Source organism: Lontra canadensis, unplaced genomic scaffold (genome assembly GCF_010015895.1).
Source record: "Lontra canadensis isolate GAN:19392208 unplaced genomic scaffold, GSC_riverotter_1.0 scaffold101, whole genome shotgun sequence".
In the NCBI taxonomy this organism is placed as follows: Eukaryota; Metazoa; Chordata; class Mammalia; order Carnivora; family Mustelidae; genus Lontra; species Lontra canadensis.
Genome location: NW_022631095.1, coordinates 4,604,092 through 4,623,294, shown reverse-complemented (window position 1 = coordinate 4,623,294; position 19,203 = coordinate 4,604,092). Strand labels below are relative to the sequence as shown.

General features: G+C 44.0%; 1 long non-coding RNA gene across 1 annotated transcript; it reads right to left on the bottom strand.

The window, feature by feature from the left end:
• Positions 1–18,065: 18,065 nt before the first annotated feature.
• Positions 18,066–18,613, bottom strand: LOC116855329. Its single transcript, XR_004380334.1, has 2 exons — positions 18,250–18,613; positions 18,066–18,218 (listed from the first exon to the last, which is right to left on the bottom strand). It is a non-coding gene; the product is annotated as an uncharacterized LOC116855329 (long non-coding RNA).
• Positions 18,614–19,203: the final 590 nt, after the last annotated feature.

Below are 19,203 nucleotides of genomic sequence, written 5' to 3'. Positions count from 1 at the left end.
GAAAATGAAGGCAGAGAGAGATAGATCTAGTTCTTCAGACTCCTAACCCAGTACTGCTCCCATTACATTCCCACACATTTAATGATTAAATCCAAAGGACAAGGTATTTCGTGGCACTGAGTCACCAACAGTAGTTCCTATTTTGGATCCTCCAGTTCTTCCATATTCACACGGTCATCACCACTGCTAACTTTTACTGCATGCTAACAACATAACAGCGCCTGAGCTCACATGGCAAACATTTTCCATATCTGACCCTTACCTAAGTCTCACAACCCTATGGTGGAGTTTTACTACCACTGCTATCTGACACAGCACGAAACTGAGGCTTAGAGGATTAAGTACGTTATCCAGAATGACACAGCTACCAAGTAGCAGAGCAGGAATCTGGAGCAGGGGATCTGTCTCTCAGCCCATGCTCTTTAACCAGTATGCCCTCCTAGCTCCCAAACTACCCTGGAATAAATGAACACTTCCTTTGTGCCAGGCCTGCTCTACAGAACTTTCTGTGGTCAGGGAAAAACCACAAGGCCAATCTGGATTCACGTATCAGAATTTGGTGTTCTCAGAATCCCAGGTACAAACCTGCTCTTTTCTATAAACTGGCCAAACTGACTTCACATGCCAGATTTCTAACAACAACCCAGCAGAGGTTGAGGAAATTAGAAATATTCCTGATTAATTTGCTGAGTCACTGTATTCTTTAAACCTAATTCCTGCCTAATTCTAGGGCCACATCTCTTCCACTCTTCGGTCCCTGTCTCCCTCGTCCAGCATTCCCCTGGGAAAGCAGCAGCAAAATCCCTCCGTCCCACTAGCCATGGTTACCCTGAGTTTCATGGACACAAGGTGACAGACACTGGGGTCACTGTGACTTCCCATCCAAGAGTTTAGATCTCTTTTCTTTGAGTCACAATCAACTGACAATTCCCAAGGTTATTCTTGGTTCATGTCCCCAAACATTAAACACATTTAGCAATAAACTAATTTCTTCACTTAGTTCAGGGGTTGGAGAACCAGGGCCTGTGGGCCAAATCTGGCTTTGGCCTGTTTTTCTAAGACTCGCAAGCTAGGAATGGTTTTTATATCCTCAAAGAATTGTAAAAAAACAAAGAATAATTTGTGACAGAGACCACGGCCAGCAAAGCCTAAAATACTTACTATCTGACCCTACAGTTTGCCAACCCATGACCCAGCCACTCTTTTCTCCCTAACCCAGGGGCACTGAACTGCCCTCTACCGTCCTGCCCCACCCCTTGAGTTCATGTTTGTGAGTGCCAGACTCCAGAACAAAGAGAACAGTCACCTAGCCAAACAAGTTATCTGGCCAACACTGAACAATCCTCACATAAATTCTTAGAAGTAAAGAGAAAAAGCAAGCAAACTGCAGTTATCAAACAGAGTTCCCAACATCTTGCTGGATTAGCAGAGCAGCCACTGAAACCAGAAGACTGCTGTCTTAGGCCCCCTTAACACAAACTTTGATATCTGGAAATAATATCAGAAAATTAGTCATGGCAGAGCTCTACCACACCACAATGTCCAGATAATTGTGGTTAAATTATCTGGATAATTTCACTTAGGAGAATAATCTCACTTAGGAAAGGATATCCCTTTGCTTCAACTAAATATAACTATGACTCCATAACCATGAGGTAGTATTTGCTCATTTCTCTTAATTTCCACAGCTTTCAGCCAAACTCACAGAAAGTTATTTGCACCAAAGTACCCCTAACAGCCCAAAGGGTCCAGAGAAAAACCTAGAACCAAGTAGTTATGAGCCTCTTAGAAGACACAACCCACCACTAGCTAAACTCTTTAGCCCACTGAATGCAAATGGGGCCTTTAGGCTTTAGGCCCCCAAATGACCCAATTTCCAGTGTTCCTCAGTTCTCAGAGTGACAAGTTCATTCATTCAACATATATTCACTGGGCACATAGTATATGTCACACATTAGGTCAGGTGGTATTTAGAGGTGAACAAATATGCCTAGAGACAGGTGTTAAGCAAATAAGCATATGCAAAATTTCACACTTTGATGATTGTTAGCAAGAAAAAGAGGATCCTGGAAGAGAAAATAACAGAGGGAACTTCATTTATATCAGCTCATTTAAACCAGTTCTGACCCAATCACAAGACAAGGACTATTACGATTCTAACTACAGAACCAAATACAGCTGGCCCTTGAACAGCAATACAGGTCTGAATTGTGCAGGTCCACTTACATATGGATTTTTTGTTAAAATATAGTGCCATAAATGTATTTTCTCTTCCTTGTGATTTTTTTTAAAAGATTTTATTTATTTATTTGACAGAGAGATCACAAGTAGGCAGAGAGGCAGGCGGGGGGGGGGGGCAGGGAGCAGTCTCCCTGCTGAGCAGAGACCCGGATGCAGGGCTCAATCCCAAGACCCTGAGATCATGACCTGAGCCAAAGGCAGAGCCTTAACCCACTGAGCCACTGAGGCCCCCCCACTTCCTTATGATTTTTTAAAAATGTTATTTATGTGAGACAGAATCTGTGCATGCACACGCAAGAGAGGGAGCAGAGGGGGAGGGAGAGGAAAAGGGAGAGAATCTCAAGCAGACTCCATGCTCAGGGTAGAGCCCAGAGCAGGGCTAGATCTTACAACCCTGAGATCATTACCCGAGCAAGCGTAAACCAAGAGCTGGGGGCGGGCAGTGGGGCGCCTGGGTGGCTCAGTCGTTGGGTGTCTGCCTTTGGCTTGCATCATGATCCCAGGGTCCTGGGATCAAGCCCCACATCAGGCTCCTTCTCCTGCTCCTTCTGCCTGCTTCTCCTTCTCCCACTCCCCCTGCTTGTATTCCCTCTCTCTGTCAAATAAATAAATAAATACAATCTTAAAAAAAAAAAAAAAAAAAACGAAACTAAAAGATGGACACTTAACAAACCAAATGAGCCACCCAGGCTCCCCTTGTTATGATTTTCTTAGTAACATTTTCTTTTTCTAGCTTCCTTTTTTATAAGAACACAGCATATGGTACATATACAAAGTATGTGCTAATCTAACCGACTGTATCAGTAAAGCTTCCAGTCAGTAGGCTGTTAAGTTTTAGGAGGATTAAAAGTTACATACAGATTTTCGACTGTATAGGGAGTTGGTGTTTTTAAGAACAATGTTGTTAAAGGGCCAACTGCATTTCTTCTGTTACCTCTCTGAGATGTACCCTACTTCAGGAGACCAGAACTACCAGAATATGATCAGAGAGATGCCACATACCAACTTAAAGGAAGAAAATACACAATTTTCTTAAACATAAATGTTAGGCAACACAGGGATAATGCATTTTTTAAGCACATAAGGCACAATGTCTGTCACGTATTAGATTTCAATAAATGGTATGTCCCATCAATCCATTAGGATCAGAAGAAACCCAGGGTATTGTCTTAAGTTTTTTTTCTTTAAGGATTTATTTACTTTAGAGAGAGCAAGAGCACATGTGTGAGTTCGGGGGGGCAGAGGGAGAGGGAGGGAGAGTGAAAGAACCCCAAGCAGGCTCTCTGCTGAGCCCAGAGTCCAACATGGGGCTCGATCCCAGGACCCTGAGATCATGACCTGAACCAAAATCAAGAGTGGGCTGCTTAACTGACTGAGTCACCCAGGCACCCCTGTCTTCAGTTATAAATACCAAATCTTAAGAGAGGGAGGAAAGCATTTCAAAGTATGTCATAAAACCCACCCGCCAAAAAATACTACATGCCTAACAAGCACTAGGTGCTCAATAAAACAATAAAAAGGTTAGCTATAAGGCACAGAAATGTGACTTAACTAGTGAGATGGCAAAAAAAAAAAAAAAATTATTTTATAAACCACCATAATGGTGATGATGAGAAAATATTCTCAAATCCTGCTGGCTGGAGTGTAAACATGGTACGACCTCTTTAGAGAATTCAGTAAAGGCCACCAGAATTTTTTAATTTTATTATAAGATTTTATTTATTTGACAGTGAGAGAGGGAACATAAGCAGGGGGAATGGGAGAGGGAGAAGCAGGCCTCCCACTGAGCAGGGAGCCCGATGCAGGTGCTGGATCCTAGAATCCTGGGACAACCATGACCTGAGCCAAAGGCAGCTGCTTAACGACTGAGCCACCCGGGCGCCCCGGCCATCATAATTTTAAATGCACACAACCTCAGCTCCAGCAATTCTACCTCTAAAAATGTATCTTAAATTAGATAAAAAAAGATAAATTAGCTGGGTGCCTGGATGGCTTAGTCAGCTGACCATTCAACTCCTGATTTTGGCTCAGGTCATGATCTCAGGGTCATGATCTCCAACATAGGCGTGGAGCCTGCTTAAGATTCTCTCTCTCCTTCTCTCTAGGCCCCTTCCTGCTTGCATACTCTCTCTCTAAACAAAAAACAAACAAAGAAACAAACCAAAAAACCCATAAATTAGAGCAGTAGTTTTCAACCAGGGGCCATTTGCTCCCTAACCTCTCCCTCAACACTCTCCCCACAATTTGGCAATGTCTGCAGACCTCTTTAGTTGTCAGGACTTGGGATGGGGAGCTACCGGCAATGAGTACAAAGACGACACGGGTATTGCTAAACGTCCTGTAATACGTAGGTCACCTCTGGCAGCGAAGAATTACTCGGCCCCAAATGACAAGGGTGATGAGACTGAGAAACCCTGTACCGATGCATATACAAGATGATGTGTGTGCACAGTTACTGACTGCAGCACTGTCTATAATAGCCAAGGAAACATCACCGGCCACAATCAACAGAAGATACAATGGAATGCTATTCATCTGTTAAATGAAAAAAGACATTTACTTGTGCACTGATAAACAATCTACCAGTTAGATGCCAAACAATGCCCCCAGTAAATACCAACTGAGAGAGAGGAAAAGGAAAAATATATACAGTTCATATGTATTTGCAAAGATACAGATCTCTGGAAAGATACAAAAATGGCTATAGTTGCTGCCTCTAGGAGCGTAAGGGAGAGGTCACTTTATCTTTTTGCTACCTTTAAAATCTTATTTACCATTTTGAATAGGTAACAGTGCTGAGTGAACTGAATGTCAAGTGTATCAGAGTAGTGGAGTAGAAGAAATTTGCTTGAATGGAAAGCCCGTGCTTCGGAGGAAGTATACAGTGTTTCCAAGGGAACAAGGCAGCACTCAGAGCTACTAGGCTGAAGTGAATCTGAAGTGCTAAAAAAACCAAGACTAAAGACAGAACTGACATCGATCCTAGATAAAATAAATGGTTCAAGACCAAGTCAAGATACAGTAAGCTAAAGGATAACTCAACTCACCAGAAAGAAGACAGTAGTAATACGGTCAGTTCTGGGGTCTTGATCTTAACTAAGTCACTGACCTTACATAACTTTCCCCTTGCCTACAAAGGACTAACCTGACTTGGAACTGGGTAATAAGAAACCTGGTACCAAGATCCCCCAAAGCAACATGAAGTCTCTGGAGCTGGAAAAGAAAAAAAACAGAAAAAGGACACAGGATATTTGGTATCTGGGGTCAATCAGCCTAAGAAAGGACAATTTGACTTGCTGGAGTTTTAGGACCCATGACATTTCATTACCTGACCTGAGTGCTGCTCTGAGAGCTCCATATATGTAATTGGAAGCAACTTCCTGGACTTTTATTTATTTACTTTTTAACTTTTTTCTGTCTGGCTTATTTCACTCAGCATAATTAATCTGAGAGTCCTTCATGTTGCTGCACATGTCACGAGTTCATTCCTTTTTACTGCTGAGCGGGAGTCCAATGTATGCGCATACCACATTTGCTTACACATTCACCTACTGACCAACAACTGGACTGTTCGGTTTGGAACTGTTACCAATAAAGCTGCTATCTCCAAGTCTTTACACGGACAAACAGTTTAATTTCTCTTGGGTAAATAAATACCTAGGAGTGTACTGATGGAGTCTAAAGCAGGTATATGCTTACCTGCCAAACTGCTTGCTTGATTTCTTTTTTTCCTTCTTTTAACGATTTATCTGTCAGAGAAAGAGCAGAAGCCAGGGGAGTGACAGGCAGAGGGAGAAGTGGGTTTCCTGTTGAGCAAGGAGCCCAGGCAGGACTGGATCCCAGCAGCCCAGGGTGGTGAACTAAGCCTAAGGCAGACTTAACCGAGCCTCCAAGGCATCCCGCCAAACTGCTTTCTAAAGGGTTGTACCATCATTTTGCATCCTCACCAGCAATGTATGAAAGTTCTATTTGCTCTACAACCTCACCATCACTTGACAGGATCAGTCTTTTTAATTTTAGACACACGAACTGATGTGAAGTGGTAGCTCATAGTTTTAATTTGCATTTCCCCAATGACCAATGATATTGAATATCTTTTGTGCTTATTCGCTATCCGTCTATCTTCTTTGGTGAAGCGTTCAAATCTTTACCCATTTTTTATTAGGTTATTTTATTAGTTTTGCCACTGGCTGTTTTTTAAAAATCAAGCTCCCCAGCCCACCCCCAACTAAATAGTGTTATTTTAAAATGAGAGAGCATTATTCCTGGCCTATACATTTTAAAATAGTCAAGAATGGTTAAAAAAGAGAGAGAAGATTGATCCCACAGACAAAAAAAAAAAAAAAAAAAAGGACAAGAAAGCATTTCATCACAAAGGTACAAAATTTGTGGACCATCAGACTTCTCTATTCAACTTGCTACAAACTTGAAACAATCCTAATTATGCAGAGAAAAATCACTAAGACATTAAACAAAAAAACCAATGATCACAACCACAAACTATTTTAACCTCAGAATTGAGTATTACTAAGAACCTAAAATCCTCCTTTATCTTTATGCTCAACTGACAGTGATTCTGTGTTGTCCAACACAGCAGCCACTGATCACATATAACTCTTGAGCACCTGAAATGTGGGTAGTCCAAATTGAAATATGTTGTAAATGTAAATAAGATACACACTGGATTTAAATGTTCTATGAAAAACTAAATGTAAAAGACCTCATTAATAATCTGTATCTTAATTACATGTTTAAGGGACATTCTGGATAATTTGGGTTAAATAAAATACATGATTAAAATTATTTTAATGTTTCTTTGCACTTTTTTAAAAGTGGCTCTTACATGGGATGCCTGGGTGGCTCAGCTGGTTAAGCATCTGCCTTCAGTTCAGGTCATGGTCCCACCATTAGGCTCCTTGCTCAGTAAGGAACCAGCTTCTTTCTCTGCCTGCCACTCCCTCTGATTGCGCCCATGTGAGCACTTGCGTGTGCTCTCCCTCTGACAAATAAATAAAATCTTTCAGGAAAAGAAATTTTTTTTAAAAAGTAGCTATTACAAAATGTAAAATTATATATACGATGTGTTCTCTATTTCTATTAGTTAACACTGATCAAATATGTTTATCTTTTATTTATTTATTTTTAAATATTTTATTTATTTGACAGAGAGACACAGCGAGAGAGGGAACACAAGCAGGGAGAGCGGGACAGGGAGAACAAGCTTCCCACTGAGCAGAGAGCCCAATGCAGGGCTCCGATTCCAGGACCCTGGGATCATGACCTGAGCTGAAGGCAGCTGCTTAAAGACTGAGCCACCTAGGCGTCCCTATTTATTTTTATTTAAATAGGCTCCACACCCAGAGCAGAGCCCAATGCAGGGTTCAAACTCAGGATCCCGAGATCAAGAGTCGGATGCTTAACCAACTAAGCCACCAAGGCGCCCCAGATCTGAAACGTTTAAAGAAGACCCTGAAAATAAAATATGTGCATAAATAACATAAACATAAATATTTTTTCCCCTCCCCATTCCTCTGCTGTGTCAAGAAAATGGTCCCATAGAGGAGCTTAGAATTGGAACTCAGGAGTCTCCTTAGCTAAGAGCTCAAGCACAAATTTGTTACTACCTGGTCTGTACGTCATTCAGCTTCCCTGGATTTCAGTTTCCTCACCAGTTTTTTTTGAATTTTAATTCAAAACGTCAACAAAAACTTATTATGTTCCTCCTTTTTACAAAGCATCATTCTAATATTGCAGATCTTGGGCTTATAGTTTAAAAGGAGGTGCAATGCACACTCAGAGTGCCCAAAGAAACAAGACAAGGCCGTGACTGGGTGGCAGGTGCACAGGTATGCATATTTTAAAGGAGAGAAAGTACCCTTAAAGGAGTTAGGAAAAACTGCAAGCTTTAGAACATTCCTACAAATTCTAAAATTCAGTGCTTTTTAAAAAAAGCGTTCTTCAAGCTATCCTAAGTATTCTGTAGTTTAGTGATACATGGAATTAATGATATTTGATCAAGTCCTCCCTTGAGCACAATGGTATAGAAAGAAGTAAATGGGGGCACCTCGGTAGCTCAGTCGGTTAAGTGACTGACTCTTGATTTAGGCTCAGGTCATGATCTCAGGGTGCTGGGATCGAGCCCCATGTCGGGCTCCACATTTGGTACGGAGTCTGTTTATGATTCTCTCTCCCCCTCTCCCTTTGCCCTTCCCCCTGCTCATGCTTCCTATCTCTCTCTAAAACAAATAAATAAAAAAGCTTCAAAAAAAAAAAAGAAAGAAAGAAAGAAGTAAATGCCTAGCCATAATGAGGTTCTACTTTATTTGAAGAAACACTTTTGTAGTACAGTTCAATCAGGATCAGATAATCTCTGGCTTCTATCTCCAGAAAGATTTTTAATAAAAGGTAACATTTTGTGATGTTCATACAGTATGAGAAGTGGTTTATTCTTCAGCAGAAACTAATTACGAGGCTAGAATCCTAGCTAACCACTGCACTCTTTCTGATACCACAAACACACACACAAAACCACACTAGGGGCACCCGGGTGACTCAGTCGGTTAAGTGCTGACTCTTGATTGTTGGCTCAGGTCATGATCTCAGGGTCCTGACTGTAAGGCTCTGCACTTTGTGTGGAGCCTGCTTAAGATTCTTTCCCTCCCCCTCCCTCTTCCCTCTCCCTACCCTCCCTCTCTAAAAAAAAAAAAAAAAAAAAAAAAAAACAAATAAAAACAAAACCCCACAAAACCCACACAAAAACATAAAAGTTCTCCCTGCATCCATGTCTTTAGGGTAATGATTTACCAAGACACCCCAATGCTGTTCTCTCAGCACTTAGTTTCATAAGCTGAATGCATGTGACGACCACTGTATTTAAATCACAAGCTAACAAAAGTAAATCTTGAAAACAATTTATAAACACTATGTCACATCATATAAACGCAACTTAAAAGCAAACTCAATGAACTCTATATACAGAGACTCCTTTGCTCACAGTATTCCTTGGAGGTAAAATATCCTCTCCAATTTTAAGGGTGAAGAGGTACAAGTACTGAATTTACCCATCTTTCCTGAGATAAGAAAACTTCACAGCACAAAGTGTGCTAAGAAATACATACTATGGTTTTGTTAAATACGAAAACAAAAAAAAGAAAAAGAAAAGAAAGCAAACACCTAATCCATGTTACATCTAGCTGAGGATTTTTATCTTTTAATGTCAAGAAAGGATGTTTCATAGAAAGGTTCTATTGTTCTGCTATCAAGAGCAAAACCAGGAGTGTATGCCAAATCATTTGTTTCCCTTAGCTGCTCCTTCTGAAATAGCTGTGAATGTTATCTACATCTTTTAAAGTTTGTAATTATTCTCAGCTGGTATTCCCCTTCTAAGGTCACACTTTTCCCATGTTTACTAAAACTGTGATTAGAATTTCTCATTTGTCCCATATCTGACATAAGAAATATTTTAAGACATATCCCCTAGTTTCATTATTCCAGAAATTGATGGAAAAGTTCCTATTAACCCATCCAAACCTTTCATTGTTATAACCCTTCCACACATTTCCCTTTCCTGAAAGAAACAACATAAAGGCAGTATTAGGAGAAAGAAGACTGAATGTGGAGTTGGGAAAGGTTTCCAGCCTCAGTTGGACTCTTATTCCTATTTGATCTGGACAAGTCACCAAACCATTAGGACCCTGAGGGTGCATCAAAAGTGAAAAAGAAAGATGACCTGCAAGTTCTCATTCACATCTGATAGACTTTTTCTTTCAACCTGTCCTCCTGCACCTTGATCATTTTAGGTGCTCTCTTCTGGCCCTTCTCCAATGCTATTACGTATTTCTTAAAGAAATTCGAATAGTAGACTTTGTCCCAAAAAAGTACGTTATGACTTTATACAACAGTACGATTTTTATTTTGAATCTCAAGCTACTGTTGACATGAAGGATTTATCCCAGAGCTTAGGAGAGGGGGAAATGGATGGGACAGGCTTAACCTGAAAATCAGTCGTTGAGGCTGGATGCTGGCTACATGCTGGCTTACTATTTTATCTCTTTTTGTATATCTGAAAGTCTCCATAATACAAAAAAACAAAAAACAAAAACCCACTATCAAGTGAGAAGAGAATACCAGACTGGCATTTATGACAGGACTCCTTTCTACAGTCTCTGGCACAGGGATAACCGCTTTCCCACCATTTCCCTTGGGTTGAGACAGTATCTACAGGAGATGAAACTGAGCAGAGGCACGCAGAGTTCAGTAAAAATTAAGGAAAATGAACCAAAAAGGAAATGCTCTCAAGGAGATTATCGCTGGGAAGATCCGTCGCCCCGCCGGCAGGAGCGGTGCAGTATGGAGCTTATTTCTAGAGCGATACCATGTGTTCCGCGGAGTCTATTTTCCCTAACTTCGAAACTGCGAAAGTTAAAACCCTACATGAACCAGAAGGGAGAACATCAACAAGACCCTCTGGAAGGACGCCTTGCAGGGCGCGGTATCGAAACGGGAAGGCGAAGGATTTCGGAGTTAAATTCAAGAAAGAAAAATGGGTTCCTCTGGAGAAGCAGCGAGGCCCATCTACATCCCAGGGAAGCCGAAGGACAGAAATTAATTACAGGTGAAGCACCTCCTCGTGATCTCCGGTGCTCCCTCTGCCGTCCCAAGCTCCCCGCCTCCTCGCTCGGGGACGACGGGTGGCGGAGCACCCGGGATGCGGGAGAAGCGCGGGGCGCCCGTCCGGCGCGGGGCCAGACGGAGCAGGGAGTGGCAGGAGCCGCCCGGCACCGGCCTCCGGGAGTGCGGCGCGCGGGTCTCCGGCCGCTGCAGCGGGACCGAAACGCGGCGCGACGCGCCGAGCGGCTAACGCTCACCGGGGAGGGGCGCGGACGGTTCCACTGCGGCCGAGGGGCGGACCGCTCCGACAGGCCGGGAAACCCCGGGAAGCGGCGATGGTGTCTCCTGACGCCGGAGCGGCGTAGAGAGGGGGTTCCCAGCCCGCAGGCCGCTCGCGGGGTGCCTGGCCCCGAACCCCCCGGCCCGCAGTCGGCTGCCCTGGGGCCAGTGACCTTCAGGCCGGCGGGAACCCGGTCATACTCACCGGCCGTGAGGCTCCGAGTCTCCCAATCCCTCCGCGGACGATCCCTCCCGCCCTTGGCCGCCGCCGCCGGCCGAGGCGTGCGTAAAGACGTGCGCGCGCCCGCCCTTTGTCTACGCCGCTTTGACGTGACCCCTCGCGTCCCATCCCCACCCCACCCGCCGTTTAATCTCTCGCCCGGCGCCGGGCGCGCGCCGGGCGGGGACACCCCCCCCCCCCGAGGGGCGGGGCGCCGCGTCACCTGCCCACGGTCGGGCGCGCCTAGGACCGACCGAGGCAGGCGGGGCGCCGCAGAGGCTGATGTTGTGCTTCCAGGTCCCTGGGCCCCTGCCCCTCACGGTGGCGCGCGTTCCCGGGGATTCCCGCTCTGATAAGGGAGGCGCTCCCTAAAGACGGGTCTCCACGTTTCTGAGCTGTGCCCGGGCCCGAATACTGGTTACTTCCCCCAGGGTACACTCGTGTAGGTTCTAGAGAGGGTGAGATCGGTCTGGATCAGCGAGAAAGGCTTGAGTCCCTAAATTATCTTGTCATCTTGGGGCAGTTGTGAGTACGCAGTGAGATAACAGTTCTGCACGTAAAGAACCTAGCTCAAGGCCTGGCACGTTCAAGAAACATTAGCTGCCATCACATCGCCGTCGCTGACACCACCGTCAACCACCATCTTCGAAACCACCGTCACCATCCCCGAGTCTCATTGGTCTTGATGAAGCCAGGGAGTGCTAGGGGTTTGTGTACCTCCGTGTTCCCTCCCAGCTGGAACTTTCCAATGTCCACCTCAACTCGGAAGGGATTTCTGCTAAAGTCCAGCTGGTGTCTGCCCGAGTTTGCCTGTGTATTTTTCACCAGCACTACAGAGTTCAAATGCCTAACCCAAGAACCCAAGTTTATCATCTTCCCTTAAATGGATTCTCCTTAGGAAAAAAATCAGCCCTTCCCCTTGTTCTCAAAAGACATTTTTACCTCCAATACCAAGCCTTCCCACCCAACCCCCAGTTTATTCTGCATGCTAGTGTCAGATTGCCATTCCATGCTAAATAACTTGATAATAAATCTTCAGGGTAAGGTCCACATTCTTAGGCCTCAAAATCTAACTATAAGAATGACGGCTCTGGGGGCGCCTGGGTGGCTCAGTGGGTTAAGCTTCCGCCTTCAACTCAGGTCCTGATCTCAGGGGCCTGGGATCCAGCCCCACATTGGGCTCTCTGCTGGGCAGGGAGCCTGCTTCCCTGTCTCTCTGCCTGCCTCTCTGCCTACTTATGATCCCTCTCTGTGTATCAAATAAATAAAATCTTAAAAAGAAAAAAGAATGAAGGCTCTGTTCCAGAACACTGGGCCACTCATCCCTACTCATCACCACACCTGCTTGGGACTTACCCCATATTTTAAGCTCAATCATTTATCTATTCATTTAACAAATCACGGAGTCCTTCCCATGTGGCCAGTTTTTGCCATTGTCCCAATGACAATACAAAGTTGAATAATGCATGGCCATGGGAAATCTTCAACTAGATTAAATTCCATAAATGAAAGTGGACATCGTACATTTTTATGTCCTACTCAGTGCTAGGGCTAGAGTTTTGAAGTGGTCACCACCATCTTAAATGCTTTTTGGATTTGGATATCTGGTCTCCTTTCCTGCTGCTCTGCTTTTATGTATTCGTGTTTACATTTTCTTTTCTTTTTTAAGATTTATTTGTTTGACATACAGAGATCTCAAGTCAGCAGAGAGGGGGCAGGAGGCAGGCTTCCCGCTGAGCAGAGAGCTGGATGTGTGGCTTGATCCCAGGACCCAGAGATCATGACCTAAGCCGAACGCAGAGACTTAACCCCCTGAGCCACCCAGGCTCCCCATGTTTACATTTTCTTACAATTCTCACCATATATTACCATTCTTTCCAGACGATAATTTTGAAATTAAAAAATGTTTCACACATTTTAGAGACTCAACACAAATGACGCTAATTGATTCTTTGTCCAGCAAAATAGTAGACTCAGTTGTTGGGTATAAACACACACACACACACACACGCGCACGCACACTCCTTGATGCATTCTCTAAACTTCTTTAGTGCAGGAAGGCAATCGAACTTCCTTTTGAAGAGGGAGCCAGAATGGTTCCCTCTCGCTCCAGAATTTTGTTTGCAAAGGTCAATGATCTGGGCACATTGGTGTCATATCCACTTCTAGGCAGAGAAATACAAACAGGAGAGATAAGATGAGTAAGTAATACTTAAAAAGTTAGACACATAGTACGTTTATATAGCCCACTGCCTATATATAGCACAACTAGTCTTACCTTCGATGTGAAATTCCTTGTCACTCTGAATTTGGACTGTCTTTAGATTGTTGTTGAGGTATTCCCACATTTTAGAATGAAAGTGCTCTTTTAATACAAAAACTGTGGGAGTAATCTTAAAAACCTGATGAAGGATAGTGATTAAGAAAGGGGGATCTTGGGGCACCTGGCTGGCTTATTCGGTCAAGTGTCTGGCTCTTGATCTGGGCTCAGGTTATAATCTCCGGGTCATGAGAAGGAGACCCGCCTAGGCGCTGCAATCAGCAGGAGTATGCTTGAGATTCTCTCTCTCCCTCTGCCCCTCCCCCACCAAACCCTGTGCATGCACACACTCTCTCTCAAAGAAATAAATACATCTTTTAAAATAAATAAATAAATGTTAAAAGGGGATCACAGTGTTGACAACCCCCCACTTAGAGCTAATTTCCCAAAATGTGCCTCCTGTAATCATTGTTTTTGCTGTGTGTATGGCAAATGGTGCTATGAACCTGGGAAGATACTCCTTTTAAAAGATACTCCCTCCCCCAGTAGAATAATCCCATAAGTGTGCTGCATAACTTCCCTGTCTTCCACAGATATCTCTTCATGTGTAAAGTCTTTGACATTAAGAGGTGAACCACAACTATTTATTGAACAACTATCAAGACCAATGTTCATTTCTAAGTACCAAGAGAAAAAGACAAATTAAGCAAAGGTGTATTCTTTTAATTTTATTTTTATTTTTTAAGGATTTTATTTATTTATTTGGCAGAGAGTACAAGCAGGGGTAGGGACAGAGGGAGAGGAAGAAGCAGACACCCCCACTGAGCAGGGAGCTCTAGATGGGGCTCTATACCAGGACCCTGGGATCATGACCCAAGCTGAAGGCAGATACTTAACTGACAGCCACCTAGGCATCCCAAGCCATGTTCTTTATAAAAATTTTTTTAATTATGGTAAAATATACATAAAATTTACCATCTTAACCATTTCTAAGTGTACCGTTCAGTAGTGTTAAGTATATTCACATTATTATGTGATCAATCTTTACAAGTTTTCATCTTGAAAAACAAAAACTTGTACCCATTAAACAAAAACTACCCATTCTCTCTCCCCTAGCCCTAGGCAACCACCATTCTACTTCTGTTTTGGAGTTTAATTACTCATACCTCTTTCATCTAGTGAAATCATAGAATATTTGTCTTTTCAGGGCTGGTATATTTCACTTAGCCTAAGGCCTTCCAGGTTCATCCATGTTGTAAGGCGTCAGCATTTCCTTCCTCCTGAAGGCTGAATAATGTCGTGCTGTAAGTGTACGCCACGTTTACTTTACCCACTCATCCCCTGATGTGCATCAGAGTTGTTTCCACCTGTCGGTTGTTATGAATAACGCTGCTGCAAACATGAATATGCAAATATCTGAGCTGCTGCCTTCAATTGTTTTGGATCTATTCCCCAAAGTGGGATTGCCAGATCATGTTGTAATTCTGTATTTAATTTTGGGGGAACCACCATTTGTGATGCTCTTCTTTGATGTAGGAGTCTGAAGTTGGGAGGAGAGCTCCAGTGATTTAAATCTGAGAGTCATCAGAATATGGCCAATACACGTGTTGGGTCAGATCAATACAAGCAAACTCTTACTTAAGAAGCAGAGACGTTGTGATTGAAAGCAAACTGAAGAAGGCAGGTTTTCTGACTGCATCCACACAGTGGTCCTCAACTTGAAAATTCACAGACCCAAATTTGTCAATTCACAGCAAGATGATTCTCTGTTTCTGGGGACTGATTTGTAGTAATCAAATCTGCAGGAGACACTGATAAAGGGGGCTTTTGAAAAATTAAATTAGGTGGATAATTGAAAATGCAAAATTAACTGGAATACTAGAATCTGTTAGTCAGTTCATACCCTTATGGCAATGTCTCCTTGGGAAGCCAAATCAACATCAATACGTTGATGATAAAATTAGAAAAAAAGGAAAGAAAGAAAGAAAGAAAGAAGGGGAAGGAAAGGAAAGGAAATATTTAACTCTAAAGAATCTGGCAATTTGATATGCCCCAGGAGTTGTGCTTGTGTGGGGTTCTACCTGCCAAACAACCAAAAACATTTGGCTGAACAGAATGTCCTCTTGGATGAATACAGCCATCCCCTCCTCTTTGCTCAGCTCTCTATTTTCCAAAATTCACTCCTGCCTGCCATTATCACCCCCATTAACACAAAGGCTGCCTTTCTGGGATCCTCAGGGGAAGAAAAGGGAAGTTTCCAATTAGTGTAACAATTCAAGTCTTGTGGAAATCACATATATAAGTAAGGCTACTTAAAATAATTGAAATGTAATTTTGGCAAACACCTACTCATCTTTTAGGCACTCACTTCGGGGGGGGGGGGGACGGTCAACTCCAATAAGACATTTTCTCTGATTTCTTCTTAAGTGCTCATTCACTCTCTATTGTTTTTCTTCTTCTTTTTCCCCCCTTTTTTTCTCCTCTCCATGTGTGTCTCTCACATTATTTTTATCATCTATATGTATGGTTCCTTTCACCAGACTGTGAATTTTGTTTTATTCATCTTTCTAGCCCCAATAGTTAACATGATGTCTGGCACATCATGGTTGCTCAGAAAATATTTGTTGAATGACTTAAAACTACATGATAACTACCAGAAACTTGACAAAGTATGCATGTATTTAATAAAGTCATGAATGAACTAGTACCTAATGCATGAAATTTGGTAGACAATACAGGGTGTGTGGGGGAAAGACAGTAAAAGGTGTCACAGAATGGAAAAATTACCTGCATAGGAAAGGTAATCATAAATTAAGCCAACTTGTCTTAGTGTGACTTTTGAGAGGTCAAGAGTCCTGGGCCATTTTTGTTTTTCCGAGATTATCACTATAAAAGAGAAAAAAGAATTCGAGGATTACAACTTCAACATATAGTTCACGTGTGTCTTTCCAAAATTTACAAACACTGTTATGCTATTTATAAACTAAGTCTTTATAAAAATATCAAATATTAATTCAATGATATACTTTGTGATCTGGCATTGAAACATGTGGAATTCAAAGCTGACTAAGGAGCAGCATCTCTTTTCAATCCTTTAGCTCTCTCTGTGGTTGTAGGAGCACTCGCTGGAGATAATATCTTAAGTCTAGATTCCTCAACCCCCCCTAAACTGTGAGACCTGTCCTACATGGTCTTCCAAGACTTCCCATCTCCAGTGGTGGGCCCTGACCTCAACTTTGTTTTCTGAAAAGCTCATCAGGGAGATTGCAGAAGACCCTAGTCTCATGAGAACTGTATCACAACACATCCTAGGGGTAAGTCACTTTACAGCTGACTGCTCATTTTTTCTGTTGATTCTTACCAGCTTTAATTTTGGAGACTGACTCCCAATCCTAACAGCATACCCTGTGGGGACTGCCCACCCTATTCTCGATCATCTCTTAAGGAGTCAAGACAAGAGGGGCACCTGGATGGCTCAGTGGGTTAAGCCTCTGCATTCTGCTCAGGTCCTGATCTCAGGGTCCTGGGATCGAGCCCCACATGGGACTCTGCTCAGCGGGGAGACTGCGTCGCTTTCTCTCTCTCTCTGCCTGCCTCTGCCTACTTGTGATCTCTCTCGCTGTCAAATAAATAAAATCTTAAAAAAAAAAAAAAAAGGAGTCAAGACTAGAAGCTCCAGGTGGGGGATAGGGAGGAAACAGTGGAGGTGCTGTAGGATCCCTTATCAGATGAGGAAGCTGCAGCTGGAAGCTTGTGTGGTAGACTCCTATCTTTACCCTGTTAACCACCTGGGTGTCTTACCACAGAGCGAGTGACCCAGGGGTAGGCACTCTAAGGGACAAAAATAAATAAATAAATAAAGCAAATGTTGCTTGCTCAACAAATGTAACCCAAGAAGTCAAGGATCGGAGGAGATAAAGATTTCAAAAAACAAAACACTTATGTTAAAAATTTGTCATCTAATGAACGAGAATCTGAGAGAATGAACAACCTCTGAAAAGAGGTTAAAATCTTCCAAAGACCAAGGGTCTCAGAATATTGTATATTGAATACTCCTGCATGATTTGAACCCAAATGTCTTGAGTGTCCCAGGTGTGGCCAGCCTGTGGGCCAGCAATGTACATGGTCAGGACTGTCCCAGGCTTCCCAGGGCCTGAGGGGAGCAAACAGTTCAATAAGCAGTCTCAGTCAGTTTAATACAAGATAATTGTATTTATGGGGGGATAAATACAAGAGGGAAAGTGTGTGGGGGAGGGACAGGGAACTAGGAACCAAGGTCTGGCTTCTGGGTCTAGGTAAATTACACTTCAAAGAATGTTCTAAGCGGTTAAAAATGCTTGTTTTTAAAGTACATTTATTTTAAGGTAGAGTTTTCCCAGACTCTTACTGGCTGGAAGAGGGGAAGGGGTCTGGTGTTGGTAGACGATACAAGATGAACTCCTGAAGATGGTTTAATTTATTTATTTGTGATTTATTTATTGGCACACATTGAAGAGGCAAGACGATTTTGAGTTACCAGAAAACTAGCCCTTTCAGGATAGAGAGGAAGGTAAAAGAGCACATTTCTGTGCTGCATCTTTATCTTCGAGGTAAGGAACTCCTCCTGACCTCTCCCGCGCACCCACCCGCCCTGGGAGACCCTCTCTGCCAGGCCTTTTACAGAATTACATGTAAAAACTTTATTTACGGTCTTTCTGTTCCACATTCCCAAGGCTTCCTTTCCTGCGAAGGGTAAAGGGTGCCCTTCCGAGCATCCTCCGGAAGGAAATCTCATCCATTCGGTCAGGAAGTGAGCCTGTCCCCCTAGAAAGAAGAACGCGAGGCATTCAAGGGTAGGGGCCCGAGAAGAGGGGCACGGCTGGAGTTGCCTCCATGCCGATTCCCCCCCAGTGTGAATTCTCGGGTAGAAACAGTCTGGGTGAAGCTCCTGGAGAGACAGGAAACACGCACCACCTGGGCAAGAAAATCAAGCTCTGCCTGTGCAGAAAAAGTCATTGCACAGGGCGCAGGCGGTGGGCCCCCAACACAGTTCAGTTTCAGTCTGACGGGTGGGACTGTGAGCTGCGCACCACGCAAAGCTGCTGAGCACACCCCAAAGAGGAGCAGAGCCTGATGGCGTTCCCAGGGGGCAGGACTCTAGGTGGCCTCGCCATCTGTAAGCCGAAGCTGTCAGTCTCGCCTTTGCAAGGACGGGAGGTGTGAACGCGGCGCTTCTTGGAACGAGGCGTGGGCATCAAAGGCTGTGCGCACCTGCATGGCCTTCTGGAAAGCCAGAGTGCGCGCCCGCAGGGTGCCTCGCAGGGAGCCCTCTTGCCCCGCGCTCAGCTCGGGGCACCCTCTCCGGATCTGCGGGCGTCCCCGGAAACCCCGAGTCCCGCCCAGGTGCGGGGAGGCAGGGGGCGCAGGGGGATGGCGGTGGTGCGAGGCGCGGCAAGTTGGACGGGTGACAGGAGCCCTCCTCGGAGTCTCCGCCCACAGCGTCCTCAAACACGTGCACAGATGTCAGCGAGAGCCCCTTGGTGTCTGCAAACACCACCTGCTTCTTGGGCCCCTGGGGGTTAGGAGGTCGTGCCAGGCAGGAGCGCGAGGGCCG